The sequence below is a fragment of the Phyllobates terribilis genome, unplaced genomic scaffold (genome assembly GCF_046119375.1).
Source record: "Phyllobates terribilis strain yellow unplaced genomic scaffold, ASM4611937v1 Scaffold_1__5_contigs__length_1240528914, whole genome shotgun sequence".
Classification (NCBI taxonomy): Eukaryota; Metazoa; Chordata; class Amphibia; order Anura; family Dendrobatidae; genus Phyllobates; species Phyllobates terribilis.
Genome location: NW_027362761.1, coordinates 977,770,544 through 977,792,579, shown reverse-complemented (window position 1 = coordinate 977,792,579; position 22,036 = coordinate 977,770,544). Strand labels below are relative to the sequence as shown.

The window sequence follows — 22,036 nt, the reverse complement described above, 5'->3', positions numbered from 1 at the left end:
TGTTGTGTTGGTGGCGAGGTAACAATCATGCTTCCTTCCTCTGTCCTCTCCCCCCAACCTCGCACAAAAGAAATGTGATCAAGGTCTCCCTCTTCTGATGAGTCTTCCATCAGTTCGTCCTCCACTTCTTCCTGGGCTACTGCATCTTCCTCACTAGTTTGGCTGCTACCATGCGCCCTGGTAAAACCATCTCCCCCACCCTCACATGCCTGCCGCCTTGGTGCTGCCGACCGTCTGGACCTTAGCCCTTCCGCATACAACTCCTCCTCCTCTACTTCCTCCACCTCCTCTTGTGCCACCACCTGACTCCGAATTCTGTTTAACATGTGCTCCAGCATGTAAATCACCGGAATAGTCATGCTGATAATGGCATCGTCACCGCTAAACATCTTCGTCGCCATTTCAAAACTGTGCAGAAGGGTGCATCGGTCCCTGATCTGAGACCACTCCTCCAGCATGATTTGCCCCACCTCTGGATCCCGTTGGCCCAGGCTATACGTCAGAACGTATTGCACCAGGGCTTATCGGTGCTGCCACAGTCGCTGCAACATGTGCAGAGTTGAATTCCACCGGGTAGGCACATCGCATTTTAGCCGGTGAAGTGGCAGGCCCAACGACTTCTGTAGAGATGTAAGTCGCTGAGCTGCGGGATGCGAACGGCGGAAGTGAGCACACAGCGACCGTGCCCTCTGCAGAAGGCCATCTAGTCCGGGATAGTGGGCTAAAAATTGCTGGACAACCAGGTTCAACACGTGAGCCATACAAGGCACGTGTGTGACATTGCCCCGGCGAAGGGCCGCACCCAGGTTTGCAGCATTGTCGCACACGGCCTTCCCTGGTTTCAGGTCCAGTGGAGACAACCATTCATGAAATTGGTTCTCCAGAGCTGACCACAACTCCTCAGCTGTGTGACTCACATTTTCCAGACATTTCAAAGTAAAAACCGCTTGATGACGTTGAGCCCTACTGCCAGCATAGTAAGGAGGTGTGCAGGATCCCTTCTGCGCAGTTAGAAAGCTTGTGGCATGACCAGACAGGCTTTGGGTGCAGGTGGAGGACTGAGAGGAGGTTGAGGAGGCAGAAACAGTGGAGGAACTTTGACATAAAGAGGATTGACGCACAACTCGTGGGGACGGCAAGACTTGGACAGCAGCCCCTTGTCCTGCTGTCACCATAGTTACCCAGTGCCCAGTCAGCGACATGTAACGCCCCTGTCCATGCCTACTCGTCCAAGTGTCTGTGGTGAAATGCACCCTGTCACACACAGAGTTTCTCAAAGAAGCGGTGATGTTGTGTGCGACATGCTGGTGGAGCGCAGGCACATCTTTCTTTGAGAAGTAGTGCTGACTGGGCATCTGGTACTGGGGCACTGCCACGGACATAAGGTCTCGAAAATCCTCTGTGTCCACCAGGCGGAAAGGCAGCATTTCTGTAGCCAAGAGCTTGCAGATGGTGAAATTCAACCTCTTAGCTTTCTCATGGCTAGGAGGAAATGGTCTTTTACTTGTCCACATCTGAGGGACTGAGGGCTGGCTGTTGTGCCTAGACGGGGTTGATAAGGGTGTCCCCGGCAAACTGCCGGTCTGTGAGGAAGATGCAGGCGGACATGTTAGGTTGCCTTGATCCAAAGGTGGTGCTATCGATGTCGGACAGCGCTCAACACCAGCTGGTGTTACCACCTCCAAAGAAAATGATGATCTGCCAATCACGCTGGCTGTTGCGGGTAAAGAGGTGGCAGGTCTGCGTTCCAAAACAGGTGTGACTGCTGTCCCCCCAGTCACAGAGGATGAAGAGGCCGCAGATGCACAAGATGGGGCAGACGGTGGTTGGCCCGGCCGGCTAGGCCGCATTGTAGCACAGTGAGCTTCCCACTGCAACTTATGCTTCATGTCCATGTGCCGGTTCATGCATGAAGAACTCAAACTATGTATTTTTTGGCCTCTACTTAGCTTTTGTTGACAAATGTTACAGATAACACGAGTTGGGTCATCTTTATCGATCTGAAAAAATGCCCAGGCTATGCAAGGCTTAGCACCCATGCGACCTGAAGAGCCACCACAACTTGTGGTCAGAGGCAGAGTTGTGTTTGAGGATGCAGTTGTTGACGTGCTTCCAGTACTACGTCTCTGTCCAGGAAGGCGCAACCTGACCTCGTCATCACTAGCATCCTCCTCCACCTCCTCTGCTGACCTCATCTCTTGGCTGACTGTGGGTTGACAGTAAGTGGGATCTCCAACCTCATCATCATCACCCTGTGTGTTATCACACCCGTCGTCCTCAGAGCCAACCTGTTCCTGCCCTGACAAAAAACTAAAGTTGTCGCTCCAATCTGGTATTTGAGTCTCATCATCGTCTTCCTCATTGTCTCCACCAACAGGAGTTACAGTTTGGGAATGAGGGTCTACATTTTGGTCAGAACCTTCTGCGTCTGGTCCTGGATCCGACTCATAAAGATTCTGGGCATCAGTGCAGATCATTTCCTCGTCTGGATTCACAGAAGCTCTGGAGCCGACCTCTGATTCCCAGGCTATAGTATGAGTAAACAGCTCTGCAGACTCAACCATCTGTTCTACCTCATACTCAGACGGGCAGCTGGAGATTTGGGAGCTGTGAGGAAGCAAGTGCGATTGGGGTGACACTGCTGAGGACTGGAGTATTTGTGATGTTGAAGTTGATGTGGAGGAGAGCACACTTAAAGGAGCACTTGATATCCGTTGAAGCACCTGCTGTTTTTGTGCCTCATCTGGAATTTGTAGCGATTGGCGTGGCCGTAAGAAAGGGATCTTATCACATTGTCCGCTAAAAGAAGTAGACATTTTAGTTTTGCTGGAAGATGGTCTTTCTTCTGCAGATGTTACTGTTGCTTTAACACCTACTCCACGGACACAACCTTTTTTCCCCTTCCCAACACGCCTATTCCCCTTTCCACCAGCAGCAGGCCTTTTTCCACTCATTTTGGTGGTTAACTAATTCACAACTCTGGAGTTGTTTGCACAAAAAAACAATGGATGGGAACTGAGCAGAGCTGAGTGGCCAAACTGTGGTATTAGGCCAAAACTATTGTCTGGGTTAGATGCAGAAAAAAATTATATTCAATTTGCAACCTGATGGAGGTCAGTATAGATGGACTAATAGAACAAGTCCCACACACAGCTAGAAGCCCAAATATTTTTTCAGAGCTAGATGCAGAAAAAAATTATATTCAATTTGCAACCTGATGGAGGTCAGTATAGATGGACTAATAGAACAAGTCCCACACACTGCTAGAAGGCCAAATATTTTTTCAGAGCTAGATGCAGAAAAATATTATATTCAATTTGCAACCTGATGGAGGTCAGTATAGATGGACTAATAGAACAAGTCCCACACACTGTTAGAAGGCCAAATATTTTTTCAGAGCTAGATGCAGAAAAATATTATATTCAATTTGCAACCTGATGGAGGTCAGTATAGATGGACTAATAGAACAAGTCCCACACACAGCTAGAAGCCCAAATATTTTTTCAGAGGTAGATGCAGAAAAATATTATATTCAATTTGCAACCTGATGGAGGTCAGTATAGATGGACTAATAGAACCAGTACCACACACTGCTAGAAGGCCAAATATTTTTTCAGAGCTAGATGCAGAAAAATATTATATTCAATTTGCAACCTGATGGAGGTCAGTATAGATGGACTAATAGAACAAGTCCCACACACAGCTAGAAGCCCAAATATTTTTTCAGAGGTAGATGCATAAAAATATTATATTCAATTTGCAACCTGATGGAGGTCAGTATAGATGGACTAATAGAACAAGTCCCACACACTGCTAGAAGGCCAAATATTTTTTCAGAGGTAGATGCAGAAAAATATTATATTCAATTTGCAACCCGATGGAGGTCAGTATAGATGGACTAATAGAACAAGTCCCACACACTGCTAGAAGGCCAAATATTTTTTCAGAGGTAGATGCAGAAAAATATTATATTCAATTTTCAACCTGATGGAGGTCAGTATAGATGGACTAATAGAACAAGTCCCACACACTGCTAGAAGGCCAAATATTTTTTCAGAGCTAGATGCAGAAAAATATTACATTCAATTTGCAACCTGATGGAGGTCAGTATAGATGGACTAATAGAACAAGTCCCACACACTGCTATAAGCCCAAATATTTTTTCAGAGCTAGATGCAGAAAAATATTATATTCAATTTGCAACCTGATGGAGGTCAGTATAGATGGACTAATAGAACCAGTACCACACACTGCTAGAAGGCCAAATATTTTTTCAGCGCTAGATGCAGAAAAATATTATATTCAATTTGCAACCTGATGGAGGTCAGTATAGATGGACTAATAGAACAAGTCCCACACACAGCTAGAAGCCCAAATATTTTTTCAGAGGTAGATGCAGAAAAAACTTATATTCAATTTGCAACCTGATGGAGGTCAGTATAGATGGACTAATAGAACAAGTCCCACACACTGCTAGAAGGCCAAATATTTTTTCAGAGATAGATGCAGAAAAATATTATATTCAATTTGCAACCTGATGGAGGTCAGTATAGATGGACTAATAGAACAAGTCCCACACACTGCTAGAAGGCCAAATATTTTTTCAGAGCTAGATGCAGAAAAAAATTATATTCAATTTGCAACCTGATGGAGGTCAGTATAGATGGACTAATAGAATGATGCTATGCCCAAAAGGTTTTACTTCACTAGGTGCAGTAAAAAAATTGGTATTCTATACACAGGTGGTGTAGCTTGCAACACAGATAGGCTACTCCACTGACTAACACACTGCAATAAGCCAAAAAGGATTAGCTTTGCTAGATTTAGCTAAATGCTGTGAAAAAAACTTGCACAGCACTGGCACAGACCTACCTGGCAAAAACTGATAGGAACTGATCTAACTTAGTCCTGAAAAGGACTGCATTTACAATTAGTCTTTACTCCCAACCTATCTATTTAAGAGCACAGACCTGCCTGATAAAAGTCATAGGAAATGCTGTAACCTAGTCCTTAAAAGGATTGCAATCACAACTATTCCCTACTCCCAAGCTATCTGTAGATATGTGCGAAAATTGGCTTGAAATTAACAAGGTATAGCTCACACAGCAACAGCGGTGCCGTCTAACACGCAGTTGCAGCAGTGAGAAAATGGTGGCGACGGGGAAAATGGCTGGGTCTTATAGGGCAAGACATGTGACATACACTGCCAATGACACATGCCCTTGCTTGTGTGAAAAAAAGCACTTCGCTCCGTGTGTGCGCTGCTGATAGGTTAACAGATTGCACCTCCCCACTGTAAATGCGGGAAAGAGAAAAAAAAATGGAGATCTTCATTATTCCTGCAGAGATCCATCCCCTGCCCCTCCCCCCGCCCCGCTGTACACTCAAACTGCGTATTAACATTAATTTTCATCATTACTGAGAAAAAATCCAGTTATGATTTTGGTGCACGAACAGTTATCGAACATAACCTTGAACAGCCAAATTTTTTTCAAATCGTTCGTGTTCGCCGAACGGCTCGAACACCGCCCAAAACAGCTCGAATTTGAGATTGGCGAACAGTTCAAGTCGAACACTGCTCATCTCTATTACCTAAATTATAAATAGATCAGCAAACAGCTATTTCCAAACCATTTGATATAAGGGAGATCCAGTCCACATTGTTAACCCCTTAAAAGCCCAAGACGTACTAATACGTACCTGCGCCCTGGGCTTTAAGAGCCAGGTACGTATTAGTACGCCCTGTTGATTTCACCCCCACACACAGGCTGTGCGGGCGCGATCGCCGCCTGGTGTCAGCTGATTGTCACAGCTGACACCCGGTGCTATGTGCTGGGAGCGGTCCCACACTGATCCTGGCACATTAACCCCCGCAATGCTGCGATTGAAGTCGATCGCATCATTGCGGGGGCAAGGGGAGGTGATCGCGATCCAATGTCGTCATGACAACATACGCATCACCAGACAGCAGGAAGATACTTTGGTCATGCGCAGTGCATGACCAAAGTATCTTCTGCATCTGCAGCGCTGACAGCCTGTACAGCACAGGGATGGTGCTCCATCCCTATACTATACAGGCGATCAGAGTAAAAAAAGTGAAAGTCCCAAAGTGGGACAAAGTATAAAAGTAAAAAAAGTGTTAAAAAATGAAAAAAAATTATAATTTTTGTAAAAATATAAAAAAAAAATAAAAAAATAATCCATATAAATAAAAATATAGTGTACCCATCAATAAATATTATTGTGAAAAAAAGCAAAACAGTAAAAGTACACATATTTGGTATCGCCGCGTCCGGAACGACCTGACCTATAAAATTGTCCCACTAGTTAACCCCTTTGGTGAACACGGTAAAAAAAAAACAATGCTATATCAGCATACCGCCAAACAAAAAATGGAATAAGGTGCAATCAAAAAGACGAATATAAATAAAAATGGCACCGCTGAAAACGTCAAGCCGCCATACAGCTCCATCAGCCGAAAAATACAAAAGTTATAGCTCTCAGAATAAAGCGATGCAAAAAAATATTTTTTTCTATAAAATAGCTTTTATTGTGTAAAAGCACCAAAACATAGAAAAATTGTATAAATGTGGTACTGCTGTAAACAAACTGACCCGAAGAATAAAGCTGCCTTATTAATTTTACCACACGCGGAACAGCATAAAAAAATGAAAAAAACAAAACCATTCCTGAATTGTTGGTTTTTGTTTATTCTGTCTCTCAAAAATCGGAATGGAAAGAGATCAAAAAATGTCACGTGCCTGAAAATGGTACCAATAAAAAGTCAACTTGTCCCGCAAAAAACAAGCTGTCACATGACTCTGTCTGCCAAAATCTGGAAAAATTATAGCTCTCAAAATATGGAGATGCAAAAACTAGATTTTACAAAAAAATGCGTCTTTTAGTGTGTGACAGCTGGCAATCATAAAAACCCGATATGATTCTGGTATCGCTGTAATCGCACCGACCCGAAGAATAAAGTCATCTAATCACTTATACCGCACGAGGAACGGCGTAAATAATAAACTCTAGGGTTAGGGTTACGGTTTGGGTTGTGCTAGGGTTAGGGTTAGGGTTGGACTAGGGTTAGGGTTGGGGTTGAGGTTAGGGTCGGGCTAGGGTTAGGGTTGGGGTTGGGGTTAGGGTTGGGCTATGGTTATGGTTGGGCTTTGGTTAGGGTTAGGGTTGGGCTAGGGTTAGGGTTGGGGTTAGGGTTAGGGTTGGGCTAAGGTTAGGGTTGGGCTAGGGTTAGGGTTGAGGTTGAGGTTGTATTAGGATTGGGGTTAGGATTGGGATTTTTTTCAATAGTAAATAAAAAAGATGACGATATGATGACTAGTGTTGAGCGCAACTGCTCGCTACTTGAGTTTGCATCGGGTGCTCGGGTATGCACTGAGTATCGCGGGTGCTCGAGTGACATGCTAGAGTCTCCGCCCCATATGCTTCGCGGCCAAAAAAACCTCACGGGGATTGCCTGCCATGCACGAACGATCCCCGCATGGATTTTTTGGGGTGTCTAATAACTGTGAAACATGCGGGGGGGGACTCGAGCATGTCACTCGAGCATGCACGATACATGGTGCATACCTGAGTACCCGATGCAAACTCAAGTAGCGAGCACTTGCGCTCAAGACTAATGACAACTTATTCAATATGATGTTATCAAATTCTGTGTCGTACTTCTGGGTTCAAAATGTTCGCTATACCCCTTGATAATATCCTTGAGGAGTGTAGTTTCCAAAATGGGGTTACTTGTGGGGGGTTTCCACTATTTAGGCACATCAGGGGCTCTCCAAACGCGACATGGCGTCCGCTCTCAATTCCAGACAATTTTGCGTTCAAAAATTCACACAGTGCTCCTTCCCTTCTGAACTCTGCCGTGCGCCCAAACACTGTATTTTCCCCACATATGGGGTATTGCCGTACTCAGGAGAATTGCAAAAAAGTTTTTGGGGTCCATTTTCTCCTCTTACCCTTGTGAAAATAAAAAAATTGGGGCTAAAACATAATTTTTGTGGAAAAAGTTAGATTTTTTTTATTTTCACGGCTCCAAGTTATAAACGTCTGTAAAGCACTTGGGGGTTTAGGGAGCTCACCACACATCTAGATAAGTTCCCTATGGGGTCTAGTTTCCAAAATGGTGTCACTTATGGGGGGTTTCCACTGTTTAGGCACATCAGGAGCTCTCCAAACGCAACATGGCATCCGCTAATTATTCAAGCTAATTTTATAATCAAAAAGTCAAATGGCGCTCCTTCCCTTCCAAACCCTGCCGTGCGCCCAAACAGTAGTTTCCCCCCACATATGGGGTATCTGCTTATTCAGGAGACATTGCACAACAAACTGCATGGTGCAATTTCTCCTGTTACCCTTATGAAAATTGGGGGCTGAAAAACATTTTTGTGGGAAAAATGTGAAAATTTTATTTTTACGGCTCAATGTTATAAACTTCTGTGAAGCACCTGGGGGTTCAAGGTGCTCACCACACATCTAGATAAGTTCCCTGAAGGGGAGTCAAAAAGTCAAATGTCGCTCCTTCGCTTCCGAACCCTGCCATGCACCCAAACAGTGTTTTTTCCCCAAATATGGGGTATCTGCGTGCTCAGGGGAAATTGCACAACAAATTTTGGGGTCCATTTTTTCCTGTTACCCCTGTGAAAATAAAAAAATTTGGTCTAAAGTACTAAAGTAACATTTTTGTGAAAAAAGTTAAATGTTCCTGTGAAGCACCTGAAGGGTTAATAAAGTTCTTGAATGTGGTTTTGAGCACCTTGAGGGGTGCAGTTTTTAGAATGGTGTCACTTTTGGGTGTTTTCTGTCATAAAGACCCCTCAAAGTGACTTCAAATGTGATGTGGTCCCTAAAAAAATGCTTTTGTAAATTTTGTTGGAAAAATGAGAAATCGCTGGTCAACTTTTAACCCTTATAGCTCCCTAATAAAAAAAAAATTTGGTTCTAAAATTGTAGTGATGTAAAGTAGACATGTGGGAAATGTTATTTATTAACTATTTTGTGTGACATATTTCTCTGATTTAAGGGCATAAAAATTCAAATTTTGAAAATTGCTAAATTTCCGTTTTTTTCACAAATAAACACAAGTGAAATTTTACCACAATTATGAAGTACAATATGTCACGAAAAAAACTGTCTCAGAATCAGGGGGATCCATTGAAGCATTCCAGAATAATTACCTCATAAAGTGACAGTGGTCAGAATTGTAAAAATTGACCTGGTCATTAACGTGCAAACCTTGTGCTGTAAAGGGGTTAAATAACCCTATAGGGAAAGCCCCGGGCCCTGATGGTCTACCTGTTACATATTATAAGACCTTCTCTAAGATATTAGAACTTTCTTAAAATGTGTTAACAGAATACTCCAAGGCGAGTCCTTTCCCCCTCAATGAATGGAAGCTCACATCTCTTTTATACATAAAGAAGGTAAGTATCCAGAATGCTGTAGTAATTACAGACCGATATCCTTACTAAATGTAGATCTTAAAACATATGCTAGTATGCTAGCAAAACACATTGCTGACTATCTGCCAAGCCCCATTTCTTCAGACCAAACTAGCTTCATCAAGGAGGGGGGGGGGCAAGGATAACGCTTGGCGTGTTCTCCATTTAATGTAGTACTCTGTCCAACATAAACTTCCATTGGTGCTCTTAGGCACTGATGCGGAGAAAGCATTCAACAGGGTGGACTTGACCTTCCTACAAGAGGCACTTAGATGCTTTAATTTTCCCTCTGATGTTATAGCAGCAATACTCCAAATGTACAGTCATCCCTCAGCCAAAATCAAACTCAATAATTCCCTCACTAAACCATTTACTATAAATAATGGAACAAGGCAGGGCTGTCCCCTCTCCCCCCTTTTATTTATAATGGCGAAGGAACCCTTAATTAAATCCATCAACCAATGTTGTGAAATAGTGGGAGTAAACTTACATGGGATACACCACAAAACCATGGCCTTTGCTGATGACCATCTAATCACAATGACACGACAAAACAAGGGCATCCCAGCCCTTATGCAGATTGTGGAGAGGTATGGTTCCCTGTCCAATTTTAAAATAAACTTATCTAAATCTGAGGCATTGAGCATTAACATACCCACACAAACTATAGAACGCTATAAATCTCAATTTTCATTCCGTTGGTCCGATAATTACAACTCATACTTTGGCATTAAGATAGGTACATCCTATAGGGATCTATTTAATCTAAGCTATAAACCTCTTCTTGCATCAGTCATGAAACATACTAAGAGATCGAGAGCCCCCTATCTCTCCTGGATTGGTAGGAAAAACCTAATTAAAAGTATTCTATTGCCCCTTGCCCAAATTCATTTTCTTATTCCAAATGCTACCCATCACATTATGAAAAACATACCTAACCAAAATCAATTCATTTTTCTTTAAATACATCTGGAACAAACACAAATCGAGACTTAACTCACATACCCTTTCGCTCTCTAAGAGATCGGGTGGTATGGGAGCTCCCAATATCCATTTTACTACCAAGCAGCCACACTTTCCAGGACTATTGATTGGATCAGAAAACTTCAGCGGAAACCCTGGCTCAATATGGAGGAACATATGTTTCCCATTCCGTTACGCTCCATAATCTTTTCGTCCCCCGCCTTAACACATAAAAACACATTTCACAATCTTCTAACCTGTACAATGGCTAATTGCTGGAGATCAGTTGCAGATTCTCTCTCTCCTCCCCTTTCCCCTTTATCTCGAGTGCCGGACTTTATGGCGTCAAGCTTAGAGAAATCCATGGTACATAATATAAGTAGAAACCCAGATGCTTCCCCCTTAATAGATCACCTATTAAAGGATGGCTCTTTTAGTCCCTATCAGGAAATGAAGGCTTTACCCACACTATCCAATATTACTTTTCTTCACTACAAATCTTTAAAAAAGACAGTGCTTCAGACAATGACTTATGGTGACCCCTCTAGACCACTCACCACATATGAATTTGCATGTCTCTACAATATATTGCTTAAAAGAGATATTCCTCAGAAGAGCACACATATATAATTTTTAACATGCCCCCCTACATTGTGTTAGAGTCCAAGGAAACTTCTATAAAATAATTACTCAATGGTATACAACACCTCTTCAGTCCGATAAATGGTTCCCCTCCACCTCCGACCTTCGCTGGAATTGTGAAAGAGATAAAGGATCCTACCTTCATATGCGGTGGTCTTGCCCGGTCATTCAAGAATTCTGGAAGATAGTCTCTCAAACCCTGACAGAACTTCTCCACATGCTCATAAAACTAACTCCTGAACAAATATTTTTAAATTTCCCAATTAAATCCAATAATAAAACCCTATCCAAACTAGTTTCTTTTGTTCTAGCAGCTTGTAAACTCCTTATACTGCCATTATGGCACACAACTAATATTCCAAATAAGAAACAATTACTCCTCAAGATCGATCAATTATACCATACTGAAAAATTAGCTGCTCTCTGACTACATAACCTAACTTCTTTCCATTGTGTGTGGACACCTTGGCAGAATTACAGAATCTTAGCTAACTTTTTATCTCTTGGCACGTAGCCTCTATTAATAACGCTATGATAATACTAGGCAACATCTGGACCACCCCCCTTGCTTCTACACCCATCTCCTCTTCAACTTCCTCCATCTATTCCCCAAACAGCATTTTTTTCCCCTCATACTTCAATTGTTCTAGTTGTTTCACATAATCTGTTTCTTTTCTGTAATGTTTTATTCCAAAATACTTGGAAAATCTTGAATTGTCATACCTAATTTCATTAGCTTCGTTGTTTCAATGACTATAATATACTCTACGAGAAATATTTTTATTCCTCTTAATTCATTTGTATTCCAAACATTCGATTGATATGACCTAAAACCTTTACGATCCAATTCAATTGATGTTGTATTACTCTTTGTTGTTCCTGACTTTCAATAAACAAAACATTGAAAACAAAACAAAATGTTAGCAAATGAACAAAATAGATTTTTTTACTCTGCAGAAGCTCTGCATACAGCTAAATTTCAACCCCACAAAATGACAAGGTGGGCTACTATGGCTTGCTGTATCACATTGGCAAGTGAAAAAAATAGATTTTTAAAGGAGTACTACAGACTTCTATGACATGAGCCCTGCTATCTTTGTCTGGACCACAGTAATGGCACAAGAAAAAAAAATCTGCTGGAAAGTCGATTTCACAGACACACATGATACTAGCTATCTAAACTATCTGACTTAGAAGCAACCGCCTATCTAACTAGCTAAAATCTAATGAATCCAGGAGCAGAGTCAGCAGCAGCCTCTGTGACTTTAATCAGAAAATGGCGCTAACACAACATGTCCGCTCTTTGTATAGAGAGGACCTGTGATTTCAGCAGCCAATGGCACAAGTCCTTGTGCCTGGACAGTGTGGATGCTTCCTGCGTCCTGATTGGCTAGCTGTGATTTGCACACATAAAGTTATGGGAAAAAAAAAAGATTTCAAGCATGGCGCTGCTCTGAGCTCCTGTCAGCTCTCCCCAACCCCTCCCCTCATCAAACACGTCCCTCTGCTCACGAATCCGAATGTGCCACTCAAGAGAAGTGATGAGTGAATATGTTTGAAAAACGATTACAAGTTTCAAATTCGGCACGAATATGGCACATTCGGATTCGTGATTGGAAACCCAAGCATTTTCTCTTAAAATAGGCAAAAATTTGTAAAATTGATTGAAAAAGTGTTTGGAAATTATTGCGTTGAAACTAAATTTTTTTTAACACTTTGGCTAGCATAGTGGAGGTGTATGATGTGTGAGTGATACAGTCCGCCATATGTCAACTTGTCAACATATGTCACCTTGTCAAGATATGCTAGCATGCTAGTAAAATGCATTGCTGAATATCTGCCCAGCCTTATTTCTTCAGAACAAACTGGCTTCATCAAGGGAAGGGAGGGCAAGGATATCACCTGGCATGTTCTCCATTTAACGTAGTACTCTATCCAACATAAACTCCCATTGGTGTTCTTAGGCAGCAATGCAGAGAAAGCCTTCGACAGGGCGGACTGGACCTTCCTACAAACATAGGCGGATTATAATGAGGGCAATCTGGGCTACCGCCCGGGGCTCCGGGGCTCCAGGGAGCCCGGGGCTCCGGGGCGTCCATGGCCAGATTGCCCTCATTATAATATGTGCGGCACCGCGGCACATACTGGCAGTCAGAGGTGGGGGGCCCCTGGACCGCTCCCCCAGCAGCGGCGCACGGCTGCTACTTCTTCTTCGGCCGGGCCAGCACTGCACCTGTTAACTTCCCTGTGTGCTGGCCCGGCCGAGTCACAGCTAGGAGACACGGCCCTGTGCGCGGCCATGTCTGCTAGTGTGACGTCACGCAGTGCGTGCTGCACTGCTGCATCGGAGAGGAGCTGGAGGACTGGAGCTGAGCCGGGGGATGGTGAGTGTGTATGTGTGAGAGTGTGTGTGTGTGAGTGATTGAGTGAGTGAGTGTGTGTGTGTGTGTGTGCAGGCAGATATCATTGTGTGATGTCTGTTTATATGTATTTTTGTGTTTCAAATGTGTTTGTACATGCGTTTTTCCTGCCAGGGACAAGCGGATATGAAGCGTTCTTCACATGCATTTCCACATGCGGGTTGTCAAGCGCTTTCCAATCAATTTTAGCATCACTTGGAAAAGTACTTGACAACTTGGTCACACTATATAAATCCATGCAACCGGCATTTATATAGTGTGACCGTAAAAGAATGGTAAAAAATAAATATATACTTACCTTCTGATGGCCTGCCGACGTCAGCGGTCGCGTGACCCGTCACATGACTAAATGACGTTACCACAGGTTACCACAGGTCCTTTAGTCTACCGCGAGCTGCCGGAAAGCCAGGACACATCGGATAAAGACACCGGGGGCCATCAGAAGGTAAGTATAACGTATATTTTTTAGTTTATTCTTTTTTTTACAGGTTCTATGGTACCCAGGTCCGGAGGAGAGTCTCCTCTTCTCCAGACCCGGGTACCATCCGCACATTGAAACACATGGAATCTTAGCAGAATTACAGAATCTCCACTAACTTTTTATCTCTTGGCACGTAGTCTCTACTAATAACGCTATGATAATACTAGGCAACATCTGGACCACCCCCCTTGCTTCTACACTCTTCTCCTCTTCAACTTCCTCCCCCTATTCCCCAAACAGCATTTTTTCCCCCTCATACTTCAATTGGTCTAGTTGTATCAAATAATCTGTTTCCTTTCTGTAATGTTTTATTCCAAAATACTTGAAATTGTCATACCTAATTTCATTCGCTTTGTTGTTTCGATGATTATAATATACTCTACGAGAAATAGTTTAAGGCTTTGTACCCACGATGAAGAAATGCTCCGGATTTTTTCCTGAGCGTTTCTGCATCTCTCTGGCAGAAAAAACGCATGCGGATTGTACATGCGGATTGTACATGCGTTTTTCCTGCCAGGGACTTGCTGATATGAAGCGTTCTTCACATGCATTTCCGCATGCGGGTTGTCAAGCGCTTTCCAATCCATTTTAGCATCACTTGGAAAGTGCTTGTTAACTTGGTCACACTATATAAATCCATGCAACCGGCATGGATTTATATAGTGTGACTGTAAAAGAATGGTATAAAATAAAAAAATAAATCTATACTTACTTTCCAATGGCCCCCGCAGTTTTTGTTCGCTCTGTCCTGGCTTGCCGGCAGCTCGCGGTACACTACACTGAAGGACCTGCCGTCACATGACTATGACGTCAGCGCAGGTCCTTCAGTCCACCGCGATCTGCCGGCAAGTGAAGACAAGGAGACCGGGGGCCATCAGAAGGTAAATATCATATTTATTTTTTATTTTATTCTTTTTTTACAGGTTCTATGGTACCCGGGTCCGAAGGAGAGTCTCCTCTCCTCCACACCCGGGTACCATCCGCACATTGAAACGCATGGATTCCGCATGTAGAGATCCAGTGATGCGGAATCCAAGTGTTCGAATGAAAGTCAATGGGGGCGAAAACGCAGCGATTCTACAAAATAATTGGTAGTGCTGCATTTTTTTCCGCAATGATAACCCGCAGCGGAAATTTCTGCATGGGGATTATCATTTTGGAACATGGCAGGCCTTCTACATTGCATTTTTTAAGCGTTTCTGCAGCGTTTTGCCGCTGCGGAAACGCTTAAAAAATGCATCGTGGTCAGACAGCCTTATTCCTCTTAATTCATTTGTATTCCAAACACTCGATTGATATGACCGAAAACCTTTATGATACAATTCTATTGATGTTGTATTACTCTTTGTTGTTCCTGACTTTCAATAAACAAAACATTGAAAACAAAACAAAATGTTAGCAAATGAACAAAATATATTTATTTACTCTGCAGGAGCTCTGCATACAGCTGAATTTCAACCTCACAAAATGACAAGGTGGGCTACTATGGCTTGCTGTATCACATTAGCAAGTGAAAAAAATAGATTTTTAAAGGTGTACTCGTGCATGGAGCACAATAGAAGCAGTGCACAACAGACTTCTATGACATGTGTCCTGCTGTCTTTGTCTAGACCTCAGTAATGACACAAGAAAAAAAAATCTGCTGGAAGGTCGATTTCACAGACACACAGGACACTAGCTATCTAAACTATCTGACTTAGAAGCAAATGCCTATCTTACTAGCTAAAATCTAATGAATCCAGGAGCAGAGTCATCAGCAGCCTCCGTGACCTGCTTTAATCAGAAAATGGCTCTAACACTACATGTCCACTCTTTATATAGAGAGGACATGTGATTTCAGCAGCCAATGGCACAAGTCCTTGTGTCTGGACAGTGTGGATGCTTCCTGTGCCCTGATTGGCTAGCTGCGATTTGCACATAAAGGTAGGGGGAAAAAAAAAGATTACAAGCACGTGCTGCTCTGAGCTCCTGTCAGCTCTCCAGGTCTAAACTGTAAGTAAGGGTTGATTCTAGAGGAGCAATAGTGAAGCAGGTTTGCTCAGCATGGCGTTCAGGACACGACCCTCACTCATTTCCTAACGTGATACAGTGTGACATGCACAAGTAGTGCTGTTGCTTTAAAAGCATTCAGCAACTATTAGAAGTAACACAAGCACAGGAGACAGGAAGTGTTGTGCTCCAGGAGCATCCAGCAACTAGAGGGATTAACACAGCCACAGGAGAAGGAAAGTGTTTTAGCAGCGCCCCAGGGGGATTGTGGGGAAGTTGTTTACTGTCTGGCTGGAGCTGAAGAGAAAGGTGGTGTGTGTGTTCTGTATCTCACAGAAGCGCCCCTGCAAGTGAAAAGGATTCAAGTCAGGAGTGAAGCTAAGCACAGGTCGGGTAGAGTTCCTGAACTAGCAGTGCAGAGTATTGTCAGGCAGAAAGATAAGGACTGGAAGAAATGGTGTCACAGGCATCATGTCTCTCAGCAAAGCCCCCTCCATCTCATTGTGCTGTAAAGAATGCTGTGTTCATTAATGTGCCTTTGCATTTGAACTGTGCTGTCCTGTACTACTGGGAAGACTGTGAACTGCTGTGCTGCTAAGGAAACTGTGCTGTTTGTCACTGGAGCCTGTTGCTCATAAGACTTAACTTGCATTGGCTGTGTGGCTTCTTATTAAATGCTACTGTTCTACCGTTTATGAGGACTTTTGTCAAGTGTGTCTGGTCAGCAAGTGAAACAACCTACGTGTCTGTGCCTGAGGGTCAATACCCCTGCGTGCCTGAGAGAAGCTGCAGCACATGGTCTATGGTCACCCTGAGTAACCGGTCCCCCAGGATTCCAAAGAATTCATGTAACCTGTCTCGCCCCTATCTGAACCTATCGGCGTGCGTGTTAAATTGGTGGCCCGTATGGGGTATCCTGAACGGGAATTAGCGTGTAGAGGGAGAAGAGGAAAAGTGTCTGGAAAAACACAGCAGCAGAGCACCTCAACTCAAATCTGCTACACCAGTTAAAGGGGACCAGCCCTAAAGAAAACTCACTAGCAGCAATAGATATGGAAATCCAAATGAACAGAATAAGTGAGCTGCTTCTTCAGTTAACCTGTGAAGAATTGAGAACAGTAGCAGAACATATAAAGATGTCAGAAGAACAGATTTCTAAAGCACACAACCGCAGGCAACTGTTAGCTGCCATTAATGAAAAAATGGATGAGCTGGGAGAGAAAGAAGCTGAAGACATCATGGGGACATTCCTCCAGGAACGAACACAGTTTCTAACCAGGTTGATTTTGGAGGATGGAGGGACGGCACCAATTACCAAAAGCGGGAATCTCCGTCCACTGGCTTAACTACAGGAATTGAAAGAACAATTCAAAGCCCTAACAACAGCCCTGCAGGAATCGACCTAAACCTCTGAATTGGTGATAGATTCAGACAGGACCTTTAACCAGCTTGGGTTAGATAAATCAGGGAGACAGTCCTCTCTAACATCACAAATCACCATAAGGAAAGAATTCAAGATCCTGGGACAGATTGGAGCGTGTGAACAGAAAGAGAGACTGTCTTATAAGAACTTGTTGCACCAGATCGATGCAGGCTTACAGAAAGGCAACCAGCCAGATAAGATCGTTGAGGGGTTGGTGAAAGCGATCAGCCCAGGACTGAACCTCCATAGTATGCTAGAAATAAAGAGTCAATTGACCTTGCAACAGCTGAAGATGATTTTAAACTTCAGAATTGTTCTCACAGAAAAATAATGAATCACCCCAAAGTTTATTGTTCAGAGCAATTGAACTGAAGGATAGACTGTTGTTAAAAGACAGGAGGTTACCAGTGGGGGGGCGACTGGAAACCGCAACATGGAGGAGGCCCCAGAAGCAAATCCAAATCTCACCAAACCCTAGAACGGTGCATGAGGTAAAATGGCTGCGTCAGTACTATCCACAAGTGTGTACCCATCTACAACAGCTGCAAGGGAGACAGGGGCATCAGTTACTTAATGCCCAGTGTGGAGGTCACATGATGTACTATTGGGAGGAGGATTCCTCGGTCAGTAAAGATAGCCTCATCAAACTAATTGGTAAAAGATGCTTTATACAGTGCCAGCTAGATGGACTCCTGGTAAAAGCACTGTGGAACACAGGAGCCCAAGCAAGCCTTTTAAATGAAGAAAGGAGAAGGCGCTACCTGCCACACACTTGCCTTCGGTCACTAAAAGAACTCTTGGGACCAGTGGAACTACACGGCAAAGCCGTCAACCAGTCCGAAACCCCTTTCATAGGCTGGGTGGAAGTGACTTTCCAACTCAGGGCCACAAAGAACAGCAACACCATTGAGCTTTTGGTACCTTTTTTTGTGACCAGTGATCAGAACGTGGCAGAGGATCCTATCCTGGGTTATAATGTAATCAGTGAAGTCATCATTAAACACAAGGCAGGGGCGCTGGTGGTGGATGCAATCGCCACATTGCTCGCCATACTCTATGTGATTCATAGAGTAAAGAAAGCACAGAATACAATGGACCTAAAAGAAGTCAAAGTAGGCTGGCGCTCAACCATCATCCCTGCAAACCAAATGGTGGGGGTGAGGTGTGGAGTCTGGGTAGAACTGGAAGAAAAGTCCAGAAAAGACTGTTCGTGCCAAAAGACTCCTTAGAACTTCCGGAAGGCCTAGTTCAAGGTGAAACTGTGCTTACGATTCCTACTGGTGGGTTTGCTCGAGTGACAGTACGGGTGATGAATACTACGAGACATGAAATTAGACTGGGATCCAAAGACTGTGTTAGGTCACATCGAAACCCTTAAAACAGTATATCCAGCCAGTGTGAGACCCGCCCACGGGTCTACAGAGAATTCAGTCTCCCCACCAAGGAACAAGAGTTGCCCAGGGGAAGAAATTGCACGACCCAGCTCGGAGTCCTGGGATCCCCCAACACCCCTGGAACACTTGCGTGCTGAAGATCGAGCGGTAGCAAAACAGATGCTGAGAGAAGAGTGTCATGCATTCTCCAAATATGACTCTGATATAGGCTGTATCCTGTCATTGCAGTTGAAAATATATTTGACAGACACGACCCCAGTAACCAGAAGTTACATGTCTGTGCCAAAACCATTACATCGTGAAGTTAAAGAATATTTACCAGATCTCATCAACAGAGGTTGGGTCCAAAAGTCAAAGTTGTCTTATTCCTCTCCTATTGTCTGTGTTAAGAAGAAGGACGGAACGTTGAGACTCTGTTGTGATTACCAGGAACTAAACCGAAAGTCAGTACATGATCGACACGCGATACCAAAGATCCAAGATATGCTGGATAGCCTATCAGTAAGCACCTGGTTCTCTGTCCTGGATCAGGGCAAGGTATACCACCAAAGGTTTGTCAAAGAATCCAGTAGGCCCTTGACAGCATTCATCACACCGCGGGGATTATATGAGTGGATCCGCATACCGTTTGGGCTCAGTTCGGCTCCAGCAGAATTCCAGAGGAGCATGGAGACATATTTAGAAGGATTGAGGGACAATATCTGCCAGCCGTACTTGGATGACAATGTGGTACACAGCAAAACCTTCCGGGAGCATGTTGAACACGTGAGTACCATATTAAAACGGTATCAACAACACAGAGTTAAGTTGACCCCAAAGAAGTGGGGTCAAAAGACAAGTCCGATTTCTAGCGAAAATTGTGTCCAGAGATGAATATACCATGGACCCAGCAGAAATCGCTCCGGTACTGGCCTTAAAAGACAAGTGTCCCTCTACAGTCGGGGAGTTGAGGCAGATATTAGGATTCCTCTCCTACTATCGTACGTACGTTCGGAACTTCTCCAGGATTGCCGACCCACTATACCTCCTCTTGGGGGGGACGACAGAAACAACAACACCCACGGAGAAAAAGAAGAACGCAGGTAGGACCAGGCTTAAAAGAAACAACGCTGTTTCGTCCCAACAGCTCATTCTCTGGACAGCAGACCACCAGGAGGTATTGGAAGAACTAGTAGACTACCTGGTAAAACCACCCATCTTGGAATATCCTGATTTCAATCTACCATTTGTTCTTCATTGTGACGCTTCTCATATTGTTCTGGGAGCTGCCCTGTATCAGCATCAATATGGAAAAATGAGAGTCATTGGTTATGGTTCTAGAACGTTGACAGACGCCGAGAAGAATTACCATCTACATTCCGGAAAATTGGAGTTCCTGGCATTGAAATGGGCTAACTGTGAACAACTTAGAGATTATCTTTACTACAGCAAAGAGTTTGAGGTATACACTGACAACAACCCTTTGACCTATGTCCTTACTACAGCCAAACTGAATGCAAGGGTCAGAGATGGGTCGCTGAACTAGCTGACTTCAATTTCAGCATCAAGTACAGGCAAGGAAAATGCAATGCGGATGCTGACGGATTGTCAAGAATGCCACTAGAGCCTGAGGAGTTCATGCAAGAATGCACAGACTAAGTCGATCTGGAAGTAATTAAGAGCATTGCCCAATCAGTACAAGCTTATCAAGAGGAAGACACACCATTGTAGTGTCCGTTGATGGTGGAAACCACCATAAAAGCAAGAGAACAAGATCACTCCCAGTCTATTCAACAACTACCAAAAGGGAAAATCCGTAGAGCACAACGGGAAGATCAGTTAATTGGTAGAATACTACTTTATATGGACCAAAATCGGTTTCCAAGTAAACGGGAGAGAGACCATGAGTCACCAGCAGTATCTGTTTTAATTAAAGAATGGATGAAGCTCTACCTCAGTGAAGACGGTATCCTGCATCATAAAGGAGGACAAAACCAGCAGTTGGTACTACCCAGAGTATTCCGTAGGTTGGTCTTCAAAGAACTCCATGAAAACATGGGACACCTGGAGGTGGAAAGGACAACAAATTTGATCCGTGAACGTTTCTTCTGGCCGTACATGCAGAGAGATATTGAGAGGTACGTGACCAGGGAGTGTGGGTATCTGAAAGATAAACGTCCCAACACATCAACTCGGCCACCTATGGGCACCATCCAAACTACGTATCCATTTGAAATGGTCTCAATAGACTTTCTACATCTCGAGACGTGCAAGGGTGGTTACGAATACATCTTGGTGGTGATGGACCATTTCACTTGATTTGCTCAAGCATATACCACCACCAATAAATCAGGTTGAACAGCAGCAGAGAAGATCTTCAATGATTTTGCTTTGAGGTTTGGGTTCCCTGCGAGGTTACACCACGACCAAGGAAGAGATTTGGGAACCAGCTCTTTGCCAAGCTAGGAAAGTACTGTAGAATTCAGAGATGCCACACAATGCCCTATCACCCAGAAGGTAATGGACAAGTGGAACATTTTAACTGGACATTATTGTCGATGTTGCGCACTTTAACAGCTGATGAGAAGAAAGACTGGAAGAGTTCTCTGTCAAAAGTAGTACATGCCTATAACTGTACAAAGAGCGATGCAACGGGTTACTCACCTTTTTTCCTATTGAGTGGACAATCGCCAAGACTGCCAATCGACATCATGTTTGATACTCCGGTGTCAGAGACTTACAGAACGTATCTGGAGTACGTTCGGAAATGGAGGGAATGGATGGCAGAGGCATACAACATAGCGTCGAAAGTGGTTACGCAAGGACAGAGGAAGAGTAAGGAGTACTATGATCGAAAATGTTATGGAGCAGAATTGGCACCGGGAAGCCAGTTGCTAGTCAAGAACGTACATGAGAAAGGCAGTCCAGGAAAACTTTGTTCATACTGGGAAGACAAGGTGTATGTGGTCGTAAGAAGGAAAGCTGATGACAACCCAGTGTATGAAATCTGATTGGAAATGGGAGACAAGAAAACCAGAATAGTCCATCGGAATTTACTACTACCCTGTGATTATCTCCCACCACAACAAGACTTCCTAGAAGTAGACCGACATCGTCCGAGTTCGACTAAGGGACCACCATAGACTGAAGCTCCAGAGGTGGATAGTGACCTTGAAAGTTCCGATGGAGAAGAACACACTATTGTATTTCTCGGACCGGCAAGGAGAGGAATGTACCGTCCTCAGGAGAGTGAACTAAGTCCTGAGGCGCCAGAGTTCGTACCGTGGAGT

The 22,036-nt window shown here is 43.8% G+C and overlaps 1 protein-coding gene across 3 annotated transcripts in view; it reads right to left on the bottom strand.

The window, feature by feature from the left end:
* LOC141156770 (cytochrome P450 3A8-like) overlaps nucleotides 1-11,530 on the bottom strand; it is a 492,460-nt gene extending 480,930 nt beyond the window's left edge. For 2 of the 3 annotated variants that reach the window (XM_073643156.1, XM_073643149.1), the window contains exon 1: nucleotides 11,200-11,528. The gene's annotated coding sequence lies outside the window, so the exon portion shown is untranslated. Of the gene's footprint in view, nucleotides 1-11,199 lie in introns of all 3 variants that reach the window. The other variant, XM_073643164.1, reaches the window with a different exon arrangement.
* Between the last annotated feature and the right edge of the window lie 10,506 nt (nucleotides 11,531-22,036).